General features: G+C 40.4%; 1 protein-coding gene across 2 annotated transcripts in view; it reads right to left on the reverse strand.

Annotated features, from left to right (window-relative positions):
* Nucleotides 1-22,776, reverse strand: part of PRKG1 (protein kinase cGMP-dependent 1) — a 481,254-nt gene that overhangs the window by 288,702 nt on the left and 169,776 nt on the right. The gene's annotated exons all lie outside the window — the stretch shown is intronic.

A 22,776-nucleotide genomic window follows, 5' to 3' on the forward strand; every position in this document is an offset into this window, starting at 1 on the left:
ATCTGCTTTATCAATCTCATGCCAAGAGGAGATATGTGAGGGGGATTTAAAAGCAAAGGTTGAATGGAACGAAAGCAGCTCAGGGGCAGTCTGGGGGTTTCAAAGGACATCTGAGGAACAAGAGCCAGGAGAAGGGAAGAAAGTGAAGACGGCCTCACTGCCTTGTGCACACACGGGTAATGCCACAAGCAGCAGCAGGCAACATGGGATTATCACACCTACAACCACCATTTAGGCTGCAAAAAAAGTGCAAGACAGAAAGTGAGAATTCCAAATGTTATTAATCACTAAAAAGCCTCCTCTCACCCCAAATTACGAAGCAGATTGTCAATGGATCCTGCTACACCAGCCCCCACTGCATCACTGACTTGCACTCTGTGGGTCTATATGAGGCAAGAGTGGAGGTCGGCATTTACTGGCTCTTATCCAGCTTACAGCTATCTGCATTTGTGTGTTAGATACCAAATCAGGCCTCGAATGCCTGCATTGATAAGTCTAATTAATTTGATTAGAGATTATACCACCCTATCCTCCTGCAGATGGGATCCAGAGGTACTCAGCTCTAAGCAAGACCACTATGGCAAAAAGAAACTTCCCTGACATAATATATACTCTAAAATACAGTCCTGCCAGCCCTACATATCTGTGCGTAAATCCACATCAGTACACCCATGATACCCCTCGAAGCAAGAATGACTCCAGCCTACCTGTGCTACCCTACCACAATAACACACCAATGAGAAAAAGCAAACTTTGAGGAGTCTGAAACAAGTTTAGATGTCATATCGTTACTAGACACATAATAAAGTAATTGAAATTGAGCAGAAAACTTCAAATATTTCCACAGCAGAATAAAGAAAGACAGTAGTGGTATTTAGAGGTGAATGGAAGAAGGTATTGTATTAAAGCAGGGCAAACTTTAAAGGGTGTCTTAAAAGGGCAATAACATATTTTGGAGAGAAAGGGTTTTCACACTGTCTGGTACTATAGATCCCGAGATCTAGTACTGGTTTTAAAAGTTAAATTTAAAGAAATCCCACATCATTATGAAACTAAGAGTTACTGTTTGATAAATATCATGACCTAAAGGTTACCTGGTCTGTGGGAGCATTAAGATTGCAGCTGTGTATTCTGTAATACAGAAGTGCAAAGAGGTTGGGGGGGGAGGGTGTGTGTTTGTTAAGTTTCTTTATTACAAGTTATTACTATTAAGCAAGTATGTGTGTGTATTTATATATACAATGCTACTATGAACTTGCTACCAGAAAGCAAGTATATATTTCAATATTAAAACCAAGTCTCTAAAATTATCACTAGTAAAGTAGCAAACATATTTATGATTGATTACTTAGATAAATACATATACACACGTACACACACATATTTATATATAGGGAGGAGAAAATGTCATTTCCTTTGGGAGATGTTGACCAGTTATGGCGGGCTGGCAGTCACAGCGTGCACAGCTCTGCAGCTCCCATCACGGCAGGGCGAAATACATAGGATGCCAATGTGTAAAGGCAAACAAAGTATAATGGCATCTGTCATATTGAGTATTAATACTAGCCATTGATACTGCACAGTTAGCACCTACTAAAGGTCTGCCAAGGATGCACTCACCTATATTCACACAGTAAAGCAATTCCACTAATACTTAAATACACAACATAATACTTCAGGGCTAATAAATAACTCTGAGAATTAAAATCTGAGGTTGCTGATTTACTGTTATCTTCAAATAGAGCCAAATGCCATTATTGTATAGGCTAACTTCCCTTTAACAGTAAATTTATTATTATTTGTTATAACTGTTTGCTTCATTTGTTCATATAAAGTATCAATCTAATATGAAGCACAAACCCAGATATTTATCTCAAGAATGAGCAAAATCAACCTTTAATAGTGCCTCATACACTTCAGAGACTCCTAAATGACATTAAAGAATATATTTTTTTGTTTTAATAGACCGGAGTTTCAGCAGAGCTGAAATGGGGATATTGCTGCACAAAGCTCTACAACAAATATCCACAAAGGGAATGAGTTTACCTCACTTTCAGCTCCTGGAGTTGTAACCAATTCCAGAGAAAAGACAGCCAGATCTGAGCAGTAATGCACAAATAGATCATATCATTTAAAAACGTTTTGAGATCTGTCCCACTGCTGAAAATGTCATCTGTGGCTTCCCAAAGCAATCCATGCTGACCATTCATCTTTGTAAGAAAGCTACATATATTCCCATATCCCACATATTTTCTTATAAGGACTTAAAATTAAGAAGCTAGGTTCTGATTCTTACAGTTCAGTGGAGTTTTTGGGGGGGAAGAATTTCCCAATGTACTAAAAAAAAAAAACTATGTTGTTTGCTCACAATCATGCACGATTACAAATCAATGATTCATCATTCACAGATGCCCTCCAAGGGTTGAGAGGATGCGGGGATGAAAATCCTCATGAGGGAGTGACAATGCTGGAAGGGACCACCTTGAGGTTGGAAAGAGCTTACTGGAGTAATACACAGAAATATTAGCTCAGCTTACATCAATTTATAGACTGTTTTTCACACGTAGAAAATGGAGCTCTCACTGCTGTACCTTGATGACAAATTCCTACCTGATTATGGAGAAGGACTTTGAGATTTGAGATAGAAAGAACAATATTGCACAGATTATTTTTACTACAGTTTTCATGACCCTTTTACTGCACCAATCATTTATCCTAGTACGCAAGAAGCATACTAGTGATTAAATTAAAATACTAATTTTGAAAGTGTGGAGAAGATTTCCTACCACGATATTGTGGATACAGGCAAGAATGCATAAGGTAACGTTCTACAAAACCAAAGCAAACTAATTTCACTTACAGAAGAAAGGATCAACTTCCAAAGGCAGAAGTTACTTAGGTTTGCATGTAGTTATCCCACCGTCACCTTGGAGTTTCATGCAGCAGCTATAAAGTTGAGCAGAAAACCATAACCTTCAGGAAACCCCTGGGCAAGCACAAATTGCTCAAATTCAATATAGTTTCTATTTCACAGCAAACCCCAAAAGCCATGGACATTCAGCAAAAGATTATAGTTAATATTTTTCATGACTCAAGATGGTGTATGGTTTGGATATTAAACAGAAAAAGACAAGCATTTGTTTTGATGAATTCAGCAAGGATTTTCTATACGAGAACTGCTCAAATTTGGAGACGGTTATCAATAACCACTCTTAACCGCTTAGCAATTTAGAAGTGCTTTGTTTATAAAAAAGAAGAATGATTTAAATGCTCCTTTTACATTTGCATTCAAACTAGTTTTATTCCTAATACAGCTGTTTGAAGCATAGATTGCAGCAAAGACACAAGACTGGGCACATTTCGTGCTACAAGATCTGATTCTTCCAGAAATATATGACATGACATGATGCACAGGCCTTGTCTGTCAAAACAAAACAAAAACTTGCTTTCTTGCAAGCAAATGAATATGAATTTCATACGCAGTCATTTAAAAGCATTTTCTTAGTTCTGCTATGGAAGTGCTATTTTGATTCCAGCACCCATTTCTTATTTTTCAAATTTGAATATAAAGTTACTACATACAGATGAACTGGCTCTTATAAAATGTATTCTGTTGAAACAATCAGAAGGAATGCAAGAATGTGATGATGGAATTTGCAGAAAAGCCTCCCTAAATCAGTTTGAACATGAAAGCAACCTCTGTTCCTGCAAAGCATCAACAAATCTTCTCCTCTAGACCCATAGTGTTCTCCCCCAAACAAAGACTTCGCTCATAGGAACATAAACAATGCCTTAGCAAAGCTGTATTTTACATTCCCACCTTGCGACTGAGTGGCAGCTCTTTGCTCAGGTTGTGAAACAGGTCTTGGTTAATCACAAGTGACCTCACTACCAACAGGCAGCGCCCTGGCACTGGTGATGCATCAGTATTGCAAACAACAGATCATAACAACACCTCTTCTGCCCTGTGCAAAGTCCAGGGCACAAAGCCCACCACAGCCTGGTCCACCTCTGCACCACAGGTAATGCAAGTTAAAGTTACTGGGTTAAAGTACACTGCCTTTCCCCACCGCCTTCCCTGATTTTTAATGGAGTGCCATGGGGTTGTCCTCACAGGGTTCCCTGCAAGGACGAGCTGCTCCTTGCTCTCAAGCTTTGCAGCCTCTAGACACAGCTGAGCACAGTCTCTAAGAGATCTTTAGGAATTAACTGATCAGTTCAACAAGTGATCAGAGCACAAGAATCCACCTGGCTCCAAGCCCAACTCTGCTGCTTCTCTCTTTTTCCCAGAGCTCTGCCATGCTTCTGATGCAAGAGCTGAGCAGCTCCTTGATCCTCCTCAGACAGAAGTATTCTTCTACCAAGCCATGAAAAGGTCCACCAGAGACTTCATCAGACAAACTCAGCTGCTGCAGGAGAAAATAGATCTGGCTTTTTTTCTAAGTACGTAAGAGAAAGATTGAACAGGACAAGTAGCCTGAGGAACACTGGAATTGAAAGGGAAAAGGTATTCGATTTTTGACACTACAGGAAAAGAAGAGATATGGGTAGGCTGCTTCTCTTTCAGTATGTTTTAGTAATAAATGTGCTGGTTAGCTACCATTTATTGCACTGGACAAAGTCTCCCATTCTCCTGTTGTGTAATTAAGCAATCTGGAACATGAAACACCTAACAATAAACTCCCCGGACCATGAGCCAAATTCACCTCTTGTGGAAATAAAGGGTCTAACACAGCTATAAACAGAAGGAATTTTACCCATTTTCTTTTCCCAGCTGGCAGCCTACACAGTGTAGTTTTCCATGTAGGAAATAAATTGCTTTCTTTGATGTTTCAACCGGATAAAGAAACCAAATGAAATGCAATACAATTTTGATCAATTAATGGAGATAAATTTGCAACTTCCTTTGACAACTCCATCAGACAAATACTAAACTATGCAAGTGATGCTTTACTCAAGGCACGAAAAAGAAGTTGGAAAATGCTGTGTTTCTGCCAAAATATTAAGCATTACTTAATTCAACATTGATATGTAATTTACAGCTAAGCTCATTTTGCGGAGCTTTACCTTACATCCAAACTCTGCATTTTTATGTCAGTTGTAAGAGACTATTCCAGATTGGTGAAGGACAATGCAAGTTATTTTTCATACAGACAGAGCATAAAATAAAATGAAAATTTCTGTGTCTTCACTAGCATGGAGGACTTACCAAGAATAAAGGCTGGCAGCTGTATTTTGGTGGCTATACTTTGAATTCCCCTCAAGTCCCTATTCTTCTCTATTCCCACACAGACAAAATATGCCCTGATGTCATCTGACTGATGAGTCACTTCATTAATGGTCCTGCAAGCAGTGAAATGGGCCTTTGCCATATCACGCTGGTAGTTTTGACGCATGCTTTCAGCAAGGCAAGTTTTATGAATCAATTCTTTAGCTCAAAGGGTGCCGTCCATTTGGCTTTCTTACAATGCACATGAGAAGGTGATCAGCATGAGGATATATACGAGAATGATACCTCCAGAAGCCACCTGCCTGCTCCCAACAAAAACAGCTACCAGAAATCAGTTTAACCATGCATAACTCAAAATATTTTGAGCAGGTATTTCTGGCTGATACTCAGAAGACTCAGTTATATGGGAGGCTCTTTGGTTCTTTCTCCAGGCTCTGTTATTTGAATCACATCCCACCTTCGGCAAAAGGAATTTTTATGCTGGAAATTTTCTACCCTCATTCCTTCAATTAAAAGAGCAGCAACCTTCCTCTTTTATCCTCATTTATTTCTTCCCAGCGCTCCTCCTGTACAATAAGAGCTAAAGCCTTATCCTCATTCCTTTGCACAGATTTTTACATAAATGTCATTCACTTAGGCATAAAATTTCCGCACTGCCAAAAACTTTGTCCTCTTTCCCATCCATTTTTTCACTTGTCAACCAGAACTCGCAACTTTTCTTAGTAGCTTGTAAATTAGCTGAGGAAACAAAATTATTTGTGGAAGGTGCAGCTAAACTCATCCATTCTTGCTGCCACCTAATAAGTTCATGGAATGTTGTTTTCACTATTTGTCATATTAAATGCACTGTTCAACTCCAACAGATGCAACTCCTCCAAACGATGAGCAGAGGCCTTGTAGCAAGCTCCTCTCCTGCTGCTACAAGTCCACACTGCAACCAGTAAAGCACTGCTTTGAAAAAAGGGAGTGTGTTATAAAAATAGCAGCCTCAAATCACCGGGATGATCTTGCACCCCACTGCTGATGGCAGCTCCAAAAAAGCTTTGAAATAGCCAGTTTTGCGGTTTTATACATACTGCTTTTGGTTGTAACTCAAAACATCTTGAAAATGGAGTCAATTTGCAAGATTTCAGGGAGATGCACTAAGACTTTGGGAAATTAAGCTTTTCCTACGAAATCCAAGAGTGAATGGCTTCCTTTGCTGACCTGGTCCCCACTACAGATCCCCAAGCCCTGGGACTCAGCCAGAGCCATGCTTTTGCAAATTAAACTGTGTGCTAATTGCATTTTAGCTGCAAATATAATTGCAGAGCAATTAAAACTTTAATTGCTAAGTGGCTAGTTGACATTAGAACCAGTCTGATTAAGATTTGTTATTGTTTTTTGCTGTTTCAAAACACCGACTGAAAATGGCCCGCATTAGTCATGGAGTTGTGCTCAAGCCACTGTATGTTCTAACTGTGGTGGCTGTAGAGTATTACATTTCATAACGATGAATATTAACAATATTAAAAGTAAATCAATTATTTCCTTTCTTAAAACAGGCTGACATTGAATTGATCCTGGCTCATCTCCTTCCCCAGCCCTGCATTTGCAGTGTCCACTCAGACTGCAGCATTGCTCAGGTGATGCAGTGAAAATAAAACCACAGGTGTCAGTGAGCATAGTTCACACCTTGAGAACAATGGAAACAGTCCCTGAGAAATAGTCTACAGATGGAAAATGCTCTCATAGGCATTTGCTCTGAAAACTAATTGCGCTTGCAAGTTACTTTGTACCTTTCTCGAGATGCAAAGTTAAATATGGGTCATTGTAAGCATAGAACAGGAAAACTACAGATGATTGAACAATGTATGAACAAAGCAGGATCAATTTTATCTCATATAACAACAAAAGCAAAGCACACAGGCAGTTTTTGTTTTGATGAGGACATTCGGTGCTTTGTCACCTTAAGTCTGCAGTTAAACATTAAATAACATCTTTGGCAGAACTACATCTGTGTCCCTGAATTAAATCAAATGATAAACTAACGTGCACTAATGTGACTCTCTCAATTAGTAGGATAATTTTTTCTCCCAATAATTAAATGTCCATTTTCTCTTTCCAGGCACGGAAGAAAACAGATTAAGTTGGCTTGAGGAATTTGTCAGCCTGTGTGTAATTTATATAATGGGCAAAATTCTTGTGCTACGTTGCCAGCTCTCTCTCCTCCCAGCTTAGAGGCACGGTGGAAAGCCAATCTCTATTTCACCTCAAAGCCTTCCATGACTCACAAGCCCAAACCTGCCCCTTAGTTTCTTAATTTTAAAAATACAAAAATATCTGAGAGGATATCTGAGAATTCAAAGTGCATTTCTATACAGCATGAGGTTTCAGTAACATACACTTTCTTCTGTTGTCCAGTAAAGCCCTTAACATCAGAATTTGGCAGTAACATTTTTAGGTTGTATTTCTCTATTTCTATGCCTAGGTATAAATTGTATATCCTAGAAACACCTTTGAGACATGGATAAAAGTAATCATTTTATCATTTTTCACATTTTTTGTCCCTTTTCAGATGCTAGACCTGAAAAAAAAAAAAAAAAAAAAAAAAAAAAAAAAAAAAAAAGGCAGGTTCACCCCTGAGGACACTAATTATTCATTACACTTCTGTGCTAGGTAAAAATATTGCAGAAATTCAGAAAACAGCAAAGCGGGGTTCAGTGTGAGCTCAGACTTTCCGTAGGATGTATATCTCATCATGCAGCTCCAAAATGACAGGAGGGATGGGAGGGGGATTCCCATGATTCAGTGCAGAATTCATGAAGGACTACTCAGTATTTTGTCAGCACTGCTTCACACTTGGACTGCAGCTTTATTTGTTGAATGTCATTCAAGCCCTGCTCCGAAAACAGAATAATAATTATTTGTAATTAGTTTTCTTTAGGAAATACCACTATAGATCTGTAGATTTTCCTGAACAATAATGAATGTATTTCAAAAATTGCCCCTGAGATGAAGCATGAGTTATCCCATCACACAGCACAAGGACATTTAGATTAGAAGCACTCTCTTTGGAGCATCCAATAGAAAAATTAAATTAAACTCAAAACGGAGTCTTCTTTTAACACTACTTATTGCATACCCTTTGTATTCTAAAAGCTCAACTCCACCAACTTTAATTATAGCTTTCAAATATTCAGCAAGTTGGCAAATCATAGTTTGAGCTCAGAAAACAGGGAACTTTAATAAACCCAAACTTTTCACAACCAGCTGGCATCAGCCTTACTGGCATTCCCCTATGGCACATCCAAAATGCAAACAGGTTTTCCCTGAAAGCAGCTGGCAGCTTGAAAGAGACTTGCTTTGGCTTCCCCTGTCATCCAATGTCTCCTTTTCTGGAAAACTTTTTTTTACCAAGGTTTTACTGACAATGCCCTAATTCATTACTGACAGCTCCATGAATTACACACAAACATGGGCCATGCAAAGAAAGCAATAAATCTTCAGGTGGGGGAAAGACGAAAAATAAGAAAACTAGGAGTTAAAGCTGAAGCAACGCTGTTACACTCCTTGCTTGCTCTGGTGATATAATAGGAGGAATTTCCAGTCTGCTGTTTCAAAAGCCCGGAGATGCCCACCTGTAATCTGCTTTAACAGGATGTCATTAGTACCACAAGGTCAATGGTTATCGAGTTACAAAATGGTGATGCACCATTACAGCTCGTCATCAGCAACAGTAGCTTTTTATAACCAAACCTTGCCAGCTGAGCTAACCCAGCAGCTCCCATGAACAGCAGGCCGCTTCCTTCCCTGTCCCAGTTTCCACTGCTTTGCCAGCAAGCTGCAAAGACCAGTCTTAGTCCCTTTGGTCCATGTCTCATCCCATCCCAGTATCCCTTCCCCAACATCCCCTGACCTCACCAAGCCAGACCTCACCCTGAGTCCATGCTGCTTCTCAGTCCATGCACATGCAGAAACTATAATCTGATACCTTTATTCCCCGAATTACACAAATTTAGGTAAATTTTGAGAGAACTGTAAAAAGGGGGAGGGGGAGAAAGCACATTTTTCCAAGTTGTGTTCTAAACCATGGCAACCTTGTAAATTGTTGCAACAGTGGTTTGAATAGTTTGAATATGGAGAAAAATATAAATTTTCCTTAAACACCTCCCTGGAAAAGACTAAATGACTTCTGACAACATTTTCCAGAATGATTTCATTTTGAGCTGGCATCTGCATCAGAAGTTTAAATCTCGACCTTCTAAAGTTTTGCAAATGACAGAGAACTGAAAGTAGGGCTTGAAAATATTCAGCACCTGCTCAGTCTTCAGATTAGTAACACTGAGGAGTCCCATCTGTAACATACCTACAAAAACTCCCAAAGAGAGCTTTTTGCTTGTTAGATAAGCCTAACGAGAGGAAGGTAAATTATGCAAGACATGAAGACTTAAAATTCTCAAACCTGCTGGCATAACCAGCGGAACTATAACAAGTCCCTTCATACAGTCCAGTAAAGCCTTTTCAGTTGAATGAACTTATTTCACCTCCTGTAAAACTCTCTTGCAGAGACCTTCCAAATTTGGTGGACCACTGGGACCGCCTCCCCCAAGACTGCACACTGTCAGCTGCTCTAGGGCACTGGAGAAGATGGAGTTGCTGGGCTCCCTGACCCAATAACATTGGGGGAATTTCCAGTGCCTAAGTTTATTCAGGAGAGTTAAGCAGACAGGATGGACACTAGTCTCTTTGACATCAGCAGAAATCCACGCCGAGCTGTCCACAAGAGATGTCCAAAACCACTATCTACCAACCCATGTTGCCCCACCTCACCTCACTGTTTGAGACCTGCTAACAACATGGGGGGAGTTTCGTTGTGCCTTTTCAAAAATTACATGCTGTGATTATTTTTTTAACATTTGCTTTAAAGAAGTAGTTCTGAAACTGCGCTCGAAACAGTGAATCAACATGTACAAACTCAGCAGCCTTAAGCAGTGAATAACAGTAACGCTTCTTGGACTTAAATCAAGACTCACTCTTGAGAAAGGATTACTGGAGATAAGAGCAGATCTGCATATGAATTTCTACCATGTCTGCAGAAACATTTTGAAAAATAGGGAGTGGAAATAAAGAAAGTGATCTCCAAAATCTGTAACAGCAGCCTAGGGGCAGAGAGAGAGGAGCTTGAAGGACTGAAAGCATTTGAAAAAAGGGATAAAGAAACTTCCCCTGGGCTTTAAAGGTAGGAACTAAAACCTAGATGAAAGGCAGGAAAGTGAAGCAAAGCATGAAGAGCACAAGGCATACCCAGTAGAGCAGGGAATAAGTACGCAGAGCAACTAAAGACATAACAGTGTGACAAAGTAGACAGAAAATAAACCAGGTAAAGACATATTGAGTCAGTTGGCGGATGAACACTTGGGAAGCAACCAAAGCTGTCCCAAAAGTCAGCCTATCTTGGACAATACCACATCGCAATGTAGCCTGTGGACATGCACAAAGCAAGCAGCAAACAAGGTTGTTGGGCAGAAAAGTGATGCTGGAGACTGCCTAACAAAACAAAAGATCTTCCCAAAGCAATTCAAAGCAAGCGTTCACCTTCAGAGAAGTAAAAGGGTTGGACGGATATTAACACTTCAGATTTAGTTGTGACTCTATGGGTTGTGGTTAAATCTCTAACATCCCCAAGTGAAACAAACCTCTTGCAAAGTACACTGCTAACATTCCCCTTGAAAGGAGAAGCAAATTGTTACCGTCTGGCTTGCTAATTAATTATCCCAGAACTACTCTGCCCGTGCAGGGATGTTAATTCTCAACTACTTTCTCTTGTGACCTTCACAAGTAAACTCTGCAGTCAAAGCAAATTAAGCAGGTATCTTTTACTTCCATCCAAGTGACTTCTGTCTGGAGGATATAAAACTGGGGAGGGGGGGAGTGTAGTTAGTATGATTTTTATTGTTCTAAGGATTTTTGTTAATGCTGGAACATAGAGGACCCACTCTGTCCTGGTTTTGGCTAGGATAGAGTTAATTTTCTTGACATTACCTGGTACAGTGCTGTGGGTTTTTTTATTTAGTCTGAGAATAATATTGGTAACACACCAATGTTTTAGTTGTCACAGAAGTGTGCTTACTCTAAGTCAAGGACTTTCCAGTTTCCCATGCTGTGCCAGTGACCAGTTGCACAAGAAGCTAGGAGGGAATAAAGACAGCACGCTTGACCCAAACTAGCCAAAGGGGTGTTCCATATCACAGCATGTCATGCCCAGCATATAAACTGGGAGGAGTTGGCCAGGAAGCCACCTTTTTCGGGGGGACAGGCTGGTCATCGGTCAGCAGATGGTGAGCAATTGTATTGTGCATCACTTATCTTTCTTGGGTTTTACTTCTTTTCGCTGTCTTCCTTTCCATTACAATTGTTATTATATTATTATTATATCTTATAATATATCTCTTATTCCTATTAAACTGTTCTTGTCTGAGCCTCTGGGGTTTACCTTTTTTCCAGTTCTTCTTCCCATCCCACTGGGGTAAGGGTGGGGGGGCTTCAAGTGAGCAGCTGCATAGTATTTAGTTGCCAGCTAGGGTTAAACCACAACACACTTCCAAGTGGAGATGCACATCCTCAAACACAATATAAAACATTAAAGAATATATACATATATACACACATACACGTATCCTCTTTCCAATATCTTTACAACTGTAATATAGATGTTTGGAGTAGGGATAGATGACCCCCAAAACTCCCTCCCAACCTCAATGATTCTGTGACTGTATAAATTACTTCTGATGTGAGGTTTCTTTCAGCCTAAAGGTGTGCACGTAGGATTGTGAAACTTGCATCGGCAAGCACCATATAATGAGTTTGGTTGTGATGAGGCTGTAAGACCATGTTAAAATCTGCAAGATAGCGAATAAAGCTGCCAGAGAAACCTCTTAAAATAGGGCGTGAGCTGGCAAAGAAGGAAAACAAGGACTCAAGGAGACAGCTATGAAGCAGACAGAATATGAAAAGAATGCAATTAAAGTCAAATCAAGTTTTGTCCTCTGTAAAATATTCCTGAAGATTATTCACACATCTAAAAAAAAAAAATAAAAAAGAAATAAGAAGCCAGTTAGCACAGGTAGGAAGTGTCTGTCCGGGACAGATTTGTTACCGTCAGCACAGAGACTACTAACGAAGTATGGAGTCACACAGGTGCTCTGCAAGAACATAAACCTCTTCCCTTGGCCATAACTCATTACCAGACACTTTTTGTCTGTGACAGCACCTTTAAAGATCAGCATGAATTTCTTGTCTACACTGCACTGATTCTAGTTTCCCCACCACCCTCAACTGGAGAGCCTCACAAAAAGTTAACACGTCTGCCTGATTCAATGAAGATGCTCAAAAAATGATAGACTGGGGTATACATGGAGACATATGTAGGCTACTGAGTAGGATTAAACGCGGCAGACTGTGCAATTACTCATGTAACAATAGCAAGAATAGATCACATTTGCTGCATAAGTACAGCAATTCTATTACCCAAAGGATCAGCTGAAGGATTATGAAAAGAACACCCGATTCAGTTTGGAATAATATGGGAAAGCAATATTAAGTCTTGGTTTGCACAGATCCGTTTATCCCTGCTCTCAAAGCCCACAACTGCACGGCATGGGATGCAGCAAGACCCATTACTCCAGTCGTGGACCAGCACCACCAGAAGCCCTGGCTAACCAGATTTCACGGTTAAGGGCAGCCACAGAGCTGGAAGGCGACACACCAAGGCACAGCCAAACAGCACAAAGCGGGGCCCAGAGAGGAGATGCGTGCAAAGAGGCATATTTAGGATATCTATACATACACAAACATACATATATAAAAAAAAAAAAACAAAACATAGTCCTCCTTTAAACATCAAAGAATTCTTCACCTTCCCCCCACTGAACCAATAGCTACCTGACCTAGGGCACTCATATAGAAGCAACTTCAATTTAAGAGTGTTTGTAGCTGCCAATTCCACACTTCCTCAATTTCTAGCGGATAGCAGAGTGTGCCAAGAAAACTTTCAATTGTGATTTATATGTTGGGGAACTGCTTAGTTTGAGTTTGATTTTTTTGAGGAACTCAAACCAGATGAAATTCAAGAGAACACACTCTCCTGCAGCCAGGGGGATATATGCAAACAGGTTGTATTGGCAGTTCATCCTCATACAACAGTTACCTCATTGCTTCTGAAACTTACATGTATATATGAAACAAAAAAAAAACCCAAACCCAAAAAAACAAAGACACACAACAAAAGAAAAACCAACAACAATCAACAAGAATAGAGTTCTAGATAATATATTGAAAAGCCCAAATGCTTTTTGGAGAACTTTGGGTTTGCCTGTGTAATTTGATTCAGTTTTGACTCAATAAATACTATATTTCAATTTCAAAGGCAAAAAACCCAACAACCTCAAATACATATTGCTTTTTCCCTAAGCAAGTAATTTTGTGGAAGGATGTTGTCCACCGTGCCAAGCTGCAATGTTTGAATGTTTGTCTCAAATTCCTATTTTTGCTGAGCTGCTCTTAACCTGGAATTGTGACTGCGACACCACAAGTGCAAACTGCCCCTTTTTGGTACTCTTGCGCTCTTGTGAGCATGACCCACAAATGTATTTGTACAGTCACGGATATAATGTACAGGACTCTACTGTGATGGAAGGTTCACAGGAACAAGATTACACTTGAATAAATTCAGCCCATGAGTAATTTATTACCCGGCTCACACAAACCAGAGAACACACGGTGCGAGAACACATCACAAGCCAGCTCACCCTCGGGTATGGGTGCTATCAGAGATACCTTTGGATTAACCGACACTTGAATATTTCTATACAAGATCTTGTTTCTTCAAGCTGTGAAGGCAGTCTTTAGTAAATGGGCCACAGCAGTCCCCCAGGCAACCTAGAGTTAGGGTGGGAAGTGTGAACAAGCTCCAGCTGTATTTTGAAACCCTTTGATAAATGGCACACCACCTTTCAAAATAGGAAGAAACTGGCTATAAAGAAGGGAGGAATCAAGAAGGCAGGTCTGAAACATGGCAGCTGGGCTGGGAGCTGGATGAAGGAAGCTGGCTCTGGTCCCAGCAGTACAAGCATCTCTGGTTTATGATGGTCTCCAAACTGCACAGACTTAGTTCTCCAAGAAACAAAGCAACAGACAAGAAACTACACTCATCTTCAGAGTTTCCATAACAACATTTTTGTTACTAACATATTTCAAATGCTGAGAAACCCTGCTTTATTTTTTTTTATCTCAGGCCTTCTAAGAAACTTCGTTAACTTCATCTCTCTTAAGGCACTGACATGTTTTCTGTTGAATACATTAAGAAAAGAAACATTTTGTTCACCTGCCCTAAACAGCTGTTAGATTATGCTATCCAAATTTATTTTCTAGTTGCAATCCTCCTCCTTTGCTCTTTAGAGCTCTGGCTTTCATTTCCTAGCTTTTCAAAGTGTTTTGGAAGGATTTCAGAACGATAGCCAAAAAAAAAAAAATAAAAAAAAAAAGATGAGGCTATATACATATAAAACAGTGAAACTGACAACTGACTAGTCAATTTTCATTTATTCTTTTAATTAAAATGAAAACCAGACTTGGTATGCAGTGTGGTAACTGCTACGAGGGCATGCAGTCACTGCATCTCTTATTAAGCACCCCACAACAAAACCAGAGGTTGAGATCCCTTTCAACAGCAAAACCATCGTTCCCTTCTCTTCCTTTTCACCAATGATAATCATATGCTTGAAAAACAATGATAAAAGAAATACATTTTTTAAAAAATTGAGATAGTTACTTCATACAGAAGTTGCAAATCCACAAAAACAGAAGACTACAATAATCCAGAGATAAAGACTTATTTGGTCCTTCCAGCCCAGACTGCTTGGCCAAGCAGAGAGACCAGAGCCAGCCTGGGCAAATGCCTTTGCCTCTGCAGCTCTCTACCTGCTTGATGGCCACTGGTGGCATGTAAGATGAAGGACTCTGGCCTAAGCACACGATGTTTGCACAGGCTCCATCCCTATAGGTTTCTAGGTCCAGACTGGATAAAGCTCCAAGTAAGCTGGTCTGACCCCAGAGCTTGCTTGAGCAGGAAGCTGCACTTGAGACCTACTGAGGTCCCTTCTGACTTAAAGTATCCTACAGTCCTATCTTCTTTATTTATGAAAAGGAGCTAAGAGGACTGTACAATTATATCGTTACTGTCACTAATTATAGATGCACATTTGATGGGGAAAAAATAAGTATTCTTGGTATTTCCATTGTCCATATCTTTGGAAACGTGACACGTTTTCACACAGTGTTCCATGTGCCAAAGTAACATGTAAGTCTACGCATATGACTACAAATCTCATGTTCACAAAGCACGACTCCTCTCTCCCCTATTTTCCATGTTTCACTGGTAAGTAAGTACCTGAGATGAGATTGAACTATGGGCAGCTGGAAGGGAAGCTTGGAGTACAGCCTGGGCCAACAGGCAAAGTTCTCAGTTGAGTGACACAGATGAAGCAGGAAAAAGTTTTGAGTAGATCAGTGTTTTCAGCTGACATCTGCAATAAGTCCAGGTTTCTGCGTTACACAGAACCAGCAGCACTTTGTTTTCATTTCTTGTCTGGACACAAAAAGTTTGGAATAATTGGCCAATAAAACTCAGTAGCATTTTTGACAGTGTTGCTGATAAAATAGGACTTCAAAATCGTACTCTTACCTCTGCCCCCACAAGGCAAAAAGTGAACAATTTCTTCTGAAAACAGACCCTTTTCCACTTAAAAAATAATTCTGCAGCAAGACGGGCACTGCTGGCTTCCCAGCCACCTTCGAAACAAAATGAGGAACTTTCATTAGTTACTTTAGGCTTCTGAACTGGGAAACCAGTTCACCAACACACTGGAGTAATTCCTTTTAGATGGCTGCCAGCGCATCCTACTTATCAGATACATTCCCAGTTTTTCCCCAAGTCATGCTCTGCAGAAAGATCCTTGAGATGAGGAGATTGGGTGGTTAATGCTTTCACCTGCCAGGGCACACAGTGCTGGCATCGCAGTAGGCTCCTATCAAGCAGATGAGATCCTTGCAGGCACCACAATGGGACTTCTTTTGGCAAATCAGCATCAGCCTCCAGACTCCTTTTGGCACATATAGCAGTAATGCTGTTCTCTTCAAGCTTTACGCATAAAGCTTCTCTGCCAGGAGCACGAGTGAATATGGTATTGAATGTAGCTGTTTCAAATCTTGGCAAGTGAGAATATCCTTGCTACACCTCCAGCTGGTATTCAATCACTTTACAGAAAGGAATGAAATGATCTAGAGACTCTCCACTGATCTGAGGCAGAAAGACCTGCTGAAAACAAAACCATCTGATTCACTGCACAGAGCAAGCTTAGTAGGAGGAGAGAACTGCAGCCAGGCATGTACCCAAGAAAAAGGCTATCACTGGAAATGCAGCACAAGGAAATATACTATTGGAGCAAATCGAGATGGCAGAGGTTTTTTTCCTATAAGCCTGAACACCTCTCAGCACTGTAAAGAGGGAAAGGAATGTGCAGCAAGGGGACTTGGGAGCTGCTCCCTTTCCAGTTTTTATACTGCAGCCTCACAGGGGGATGAATGTCTGTTATTTAGTTATTTCAGCCTGTTATTTAATCTACTTTGCACTGAAAAGACTCCTAGCTGATTTAAGATCTCAAAAGCTCTATGAGTGAAGGAAAGACAGTTTACAGCTTCTTTTCTGCTAGGGGGAAAGGGGAAAACAGCATCACTGTCTCAGCACAAATTTTATAAAAAATGTCAAGTGTGTCATAAACCATCCAGAACAATCAAGAAGAGAACCAGGAATATGAAAAACTGTCAGCACCAACCAAACCACTGAGTCCTCAAAGACACTCATATGCCTGGAGGATGCAGGTTTCAAAACAAACTTGTAGAGGAAACATACCTAATAAATGACTTCCATTTATTTAACAGATTATGCTCTTGTATTGCCTAGCACTGTTTCTCACATTCACTCTCCATTCACACTGCAAGTGAGCATAGCTCTCAAATCTCCATGGCTATCTCCAGAGCTTTTCATCTGACTGGGCTGTTTTCTTCTGCAGTATATAAGAACAGCTCTAAAAAAAAAAAAAATAAAATCAACAGTTCACTGAGCAACAGGGAAAGTATGCAAGACATATAGGTTGGATTTAAACAGTCATTCTGCCTTGCCTGTGACTAAAAAGATATAACGACCCAAGAGGGGATGCTTTGGGAAAGTGAGATGATTTAGGCTATACTTTCTTCCTTTCTCTCAGCTAAATGTGATCCTGTCTCTGCTTTCTCCAAGGGGGTATGAAATCACTACAGGAAAATCAAAAGAGAGTGCAACGAGCAGAAATGGTTTGCATAAAACTCAAAGGAAAAAGAAGGCTGAGCTGAATGTATTCTTTGCCAACCAGACAGGACCATCTTCATTTCCTTCCTGCAGATCAGGCAGTCTCACAGCCAGTAAAAGGATTATGAGGCTGAAAAAAACAGCTAAAATACAGAGCTGTGTTTCCTGAAGGCCATGTATGGATGCTTCATTCCAGACAGCAGCTGATACCTGAGGAAGGGAAGAGGGGAGCTGTTTTGGAGAATATTAAGGATTTGGTAATTTGGAAAAAAATATATGCACTATGAACTTTAGGAGGTTATTTGGTTCAAAGAATGAAAAACAGGAAGAAAGAGAAACTAAATACGTAAAATAGAGTCATTACTGTGAGACAGACAAAAGGCAAATTCATCATCTAGGAGCTAGCTGTTTAATGTCATCACCTAAGAATCAAGGTGGCAGGTCTAAGGCAAGAAACCAGCGCTTAATGTAAACTAAACCTTTCATTTTAGTTCCCCTCCTCTTGCAGACCTGCATATTTACTTTACATAGAATTTGTTCCTAAAAGAGCGAAGACAGACACACCGCTAAAGGGTGTCACGAAAGATGAAAAATTGTAGTTATGTGTTTGGTAGGCTCAGGCGAGACCAGCATGAGAGTCCAAAAAGACACTTCCCATATACAGAAACTAAAGCACTGGCATGTCTAGCTTAGCTTTCTAAAACAAGGCTAGAACTAGCTCAGACTTACACTTTTCTTCAAAGAAGGGCCAGTCGACTTGGCTTGTGTCTTGGGAAAGCCCAACAAAGCAGATCTTTTTTCAGCAGATGTACCAGGCCAGCTTGGTCTTGCAGTGGTAAGCACTTAAAAATCATAGAATCATAGAACAGTTTTGGTTGGAAGGAACCTTAAAGATCATCTAGTTCTGAACCCCCTGCCATAGGCAGGGACATCTTCCACTAGACCAGGTTGCTCAAAGCATTCTTCTTTTAATCTTATTTTTACCAGATTGCATTTCATTTTTGTTTAGAAAATCCAACATTGTTGAATCTACACCAGTATGGAAAACATGTACCAGAAGAGTCTGCCCTGTAGAATGAACCTCTGCAGTTATAACAGATGTATCAGCTCACAGGGCTGCTGAGGATTTCTGAACCACACCACGAATGGGAAAAAATGTGCATATGCAAGAACTACACTGTACTTTGGAAAAGTAAGCTTAGAGTAGGGGGTAGCAGCATTTCTGGGAATAGATACCCTGAGGGTTGGAGATCAGACTAACAGGGGCTGCTCATGTTGTACAAACATGGTAAATATTTCCCCTCCTCCACAGACGACAAGCCAAAAGGGCTGTGAGGATGTTTGGAGATATTTTATACAATATTGGGTACCATCCACTTGAAATATCAAGGTAAGAATAATTATTTATTGTTATGAGTCTTGCTAGGTGATCACTGCTAGAGAAAAAGATTGCTTTGCTCTTGTTTAAAATCAAAGTTGACAAATGAGAAAATTACAAGATTGGAAATGCCTTGTAATATAGAGGGATGGGATTTCTCAAACATATTTGAAGTTTCTTCTGAAATCACAAGCAAACTGAGTTTTAATTAGTTTTACATACATAAAGTATATGCTGAACTTTCAAGTAGCAAAGCTTCAGTTCATTTGTTGCAGCTGCAATCTGCACTACTGCAGGTTAATCTAATGTCTACTCTTTAAAAATCTGAAATGCTACTTCATGGTTACAAATCAGCCCGTTGACTTGGCTCGGTCAAATGTGGTTTATTACTGTCTGTAGGCATCAGAGAGAAGCAAAAATCAGCACATTGACATTAACTGATGAAGGTAATAGAGACTGGCAATTCCCATTTTGCTTCTGTGTTATGTCGCCAGTCTGTTGACTGCGTAAAAGGGAAAAAAAATCTGATATTGCTCTCTGGGCATGCAATTTCAGAAAACAAAGCAGAGAGATCTTATGATCTGATTGGCTACAAACAATTTTTCAGCTCACAGTCTGCAGCTTTGTGCTACATGGTGCGATGAAGCATGTTTTCCTCAGCAAGCCAGAAGTTTTAGTACTCCTATTCAAACGAAAAGTACATGAAAAACCAAAGGGGCCAAACATTAAAGCCAAACTTACCAAGTACCAGCACACAGGCCAACAAAATCAGACTAGGGAGTTTTGAATTTGGATGGGAAAAAGGCTGGGCATGTTTGAAATTATTTTCACGTGGCAAATACTTGCTTTCATGTCCACACCCAGGTCAAGAGCCTGCAGATGCTAATAGGTATTACGCAGAAGCCTAAAGCATGAGTACCTAATGCTAAACACTGGCAATTCAATTCTCTTTCAGTACCGCCACAGGGATGGCAATTATAACCCTTTTTCTCTGCTTGACCTCACACTTCTTCCTGTCTAGAAACTTCATAACTCCTATATATCTGCATGCTTCGCTGTGTCACACTGAGAAGCTGTATGTTTGTTTGGAATACTGCAGCATTTACTGTAAGAACACATACCAAAGAGTCATCCAAAGATTTCACTAAAATGTGAAACGATACATCGTATATTTCACCCTGAAGCCTTCTGCACGGAAAAAAGCCCCTTCCCCTGGGGTCATTCCCGGAGCTAAACCCAGGAGCTCTACTGGGTAATCGTCAGCACCAAGTATTTTTTGCTCTCATTTATGCAGGCTAAAAGGCTGCAGGCTTTTCCCCCCACCATGGATGCAAACACTCACACCCTGTGCTTTTTATCCATTTCTCACAAATTTCAGCTAAGTGATACATTTGTTAGAAAGCATTATATGAAATGGAATCGTCTTTCCATATACTATTTGAAAGAGCACTTCAAAGCATCTATATTCAGACAGCAGTGCATGGAGTGCCTTCCACATACTTCCAAAACTGCTTCTATCCTTCACTGCAAGCAAAGCAGCAGCTTTTATCAGTCCAGGTTCCACCATGAGGCAGCCGTAGAGTCTGTGTCTCACTCCCTTGTGCTGCAAGGACCATTTGTTACCCAAACCTCTTCCTGAGGAATAGGAACGACATGATATACCAGAACTCACAGACTGCTTTGGGTATGAAATTCAGAGGACATGGAAGAATCAAGCCCTTGTTAATATATAGCATACACACCAGCGACAAAAGCTCTCTGTGAATACACATGCTTGTATAAATCAGGGAAAGTTCACACTAGACTGAAGTCTGTAGCTGAAGATTAATATCACAGAAGGGAGCATTAGTTAAGGAAGAACATACACAAAAGAGCTGGAAAGGTTACAGACAAAGAAACACAGAATCACCCATAAAGCTCATTTGCTTTGTTTAATTTCTCTGAGTGCAGAGGGAAATGAGACATGAGGAAGAAAAAGCCAAAAAGGGTCCTAACACTGAACTATTAAATAGATTTTTCCTGAGGGGGGTTATTTATGCTTATTCCTAGGAACAGCATTGTATTTTCAAGAGATAACTCTCATCTATTTCCCAAGAGGATATATTAATTTCTCTTCCATTGAGCAGTGTGAATAAAGCTTTTTTCCTACTTCTCCAAGTGGATGTCTTCCTCCTACAACCAATAATTGCCCCGACACTTCTCAAGGTTCTTAATAACAAGTATATAATGTTATATTGAACACTAGTGGATAGAAAACTGTATCTTGCACAGCACTGCAGAGCCATAAATACAGATGATTTTTATGGTTTTCTCTAGTGCATTGTATTTGTCATCAAAGTGATGCAAACTATCTCACAGAGAAACACAGTGAGGATACTCCAAACCCACGCATGGAAGGAAGCCATGCTCCCTAAAAATCAATTTATTAGGCTCTGGATGGGCAAGCCTTTTCACCTGATGATCCCATGACTGAACACCACCTCCACAAACATGATTTGGAAATAGAAAACAATATCATTGTTGCTAAATTATTAATCCAATTTTGAGCTTCAGCCTCTGCAAATTTGACTGCATCAAATAAAGCATACAAAACTGCTTTAAAGGAACTACAGTTCTCTTTCAGAACTTTTTCTGGGTAAACCAGATTATAGCAAATAGTAACTAGAAGCCCTACTCACCTTTTATGATACGAATTAGCAAAGGATTCAGCTAATGCAGATGACACTGCCTCCTAAAGCCAAGTCAGCCCTCCCTCCTCTGCATACTATGAGAAGGGCGTATCACTTGACACAGCAATATTCAGCATCCACACCACCATACCACTGGAAGCTAGTAAAGTCCAGAAAGGACAGGCTAAAGAGAGAAGAGGATGCTAATGTAGGCAGTGCATTACCAAAGCCATTTAGTGCAAACTCTGGATGACACCTGGCATCCAGAAGACCCAATCAAATCACACTGGTTTATGCTGATGTGTCTCTTCAGACAGCACGGCCACAGAAAGCAATACTCCAGCCACAGGAGAAGCCCTCTATCCAAGATGGCGAAATAAGATGTGGACAGACATAAGATGTGGTACAAGACTCTGCACCAGGAGAGAACACTGACATTTTTCTCTACTGTCAAAGTAGAGAAACCAAAGTAGAGAAATCCTCAAACCTGCTGCTGTCTCTGTGCAGAAGAGGCGAAGGGGTGCATTAGCTATCTTTTCCATGTTTTTCACATGGAAACAACCCCAATGTCTCTGCACTCAGTGCAGGATATGAACCTAAATAGCTCCTACTCACTTTCTGGCTGTCTACAAGGACCGAATTGCTGCCAACTGAATTGCAGGGACAGTTCATTGTGCTGCCAGCTGAAACGTGAGGTCTGGAACCAAATAAGTGATGTCATGCTGAGCCATTAATAGAGAGAGTTGGCTGATAAATCAAAACCACTTTGAGCTACTCTTAAAGACTCCCTTTGCATCCTCCCTACTGCCTTCCCCACTGCCAAGAGCAACACAGCCATGACCAGGAAAAAAATGGCACAACCAGTTCACAGATTTAGGAGGTATTTACACCTTCTAAATATTCAATCCCACCTGCAAGACTGCCACTTTTCAGATGACCTAACTGTGATGTGAACTACTTGAAGGTCCACCAGCTACCTGAGCCTAAAACACCTCTTTGAAGGATGCTGGCTGGCTACCTCCTGCTGAAGCTGTAATATTGCCTAGGCTGAGGGCTGGTTAATTACTCCTTGGCATGTAATCCATTTTAGTGATTAGGATTAATGGAAGGGTCA

This window comes from Strigops habroptila, chromosome 5 (genome assembly GCF_004027225.2).
Source record: "Strigops habroptila isolate Jane chromosome 5, bStrHab1.2.pri, whole genome shotgun sequence".
NCBI lineage: Eukaryota > Metazoa > Chordata > Aves > Psittaciformes > Psittacidae > Strigops > Strigops habroptila.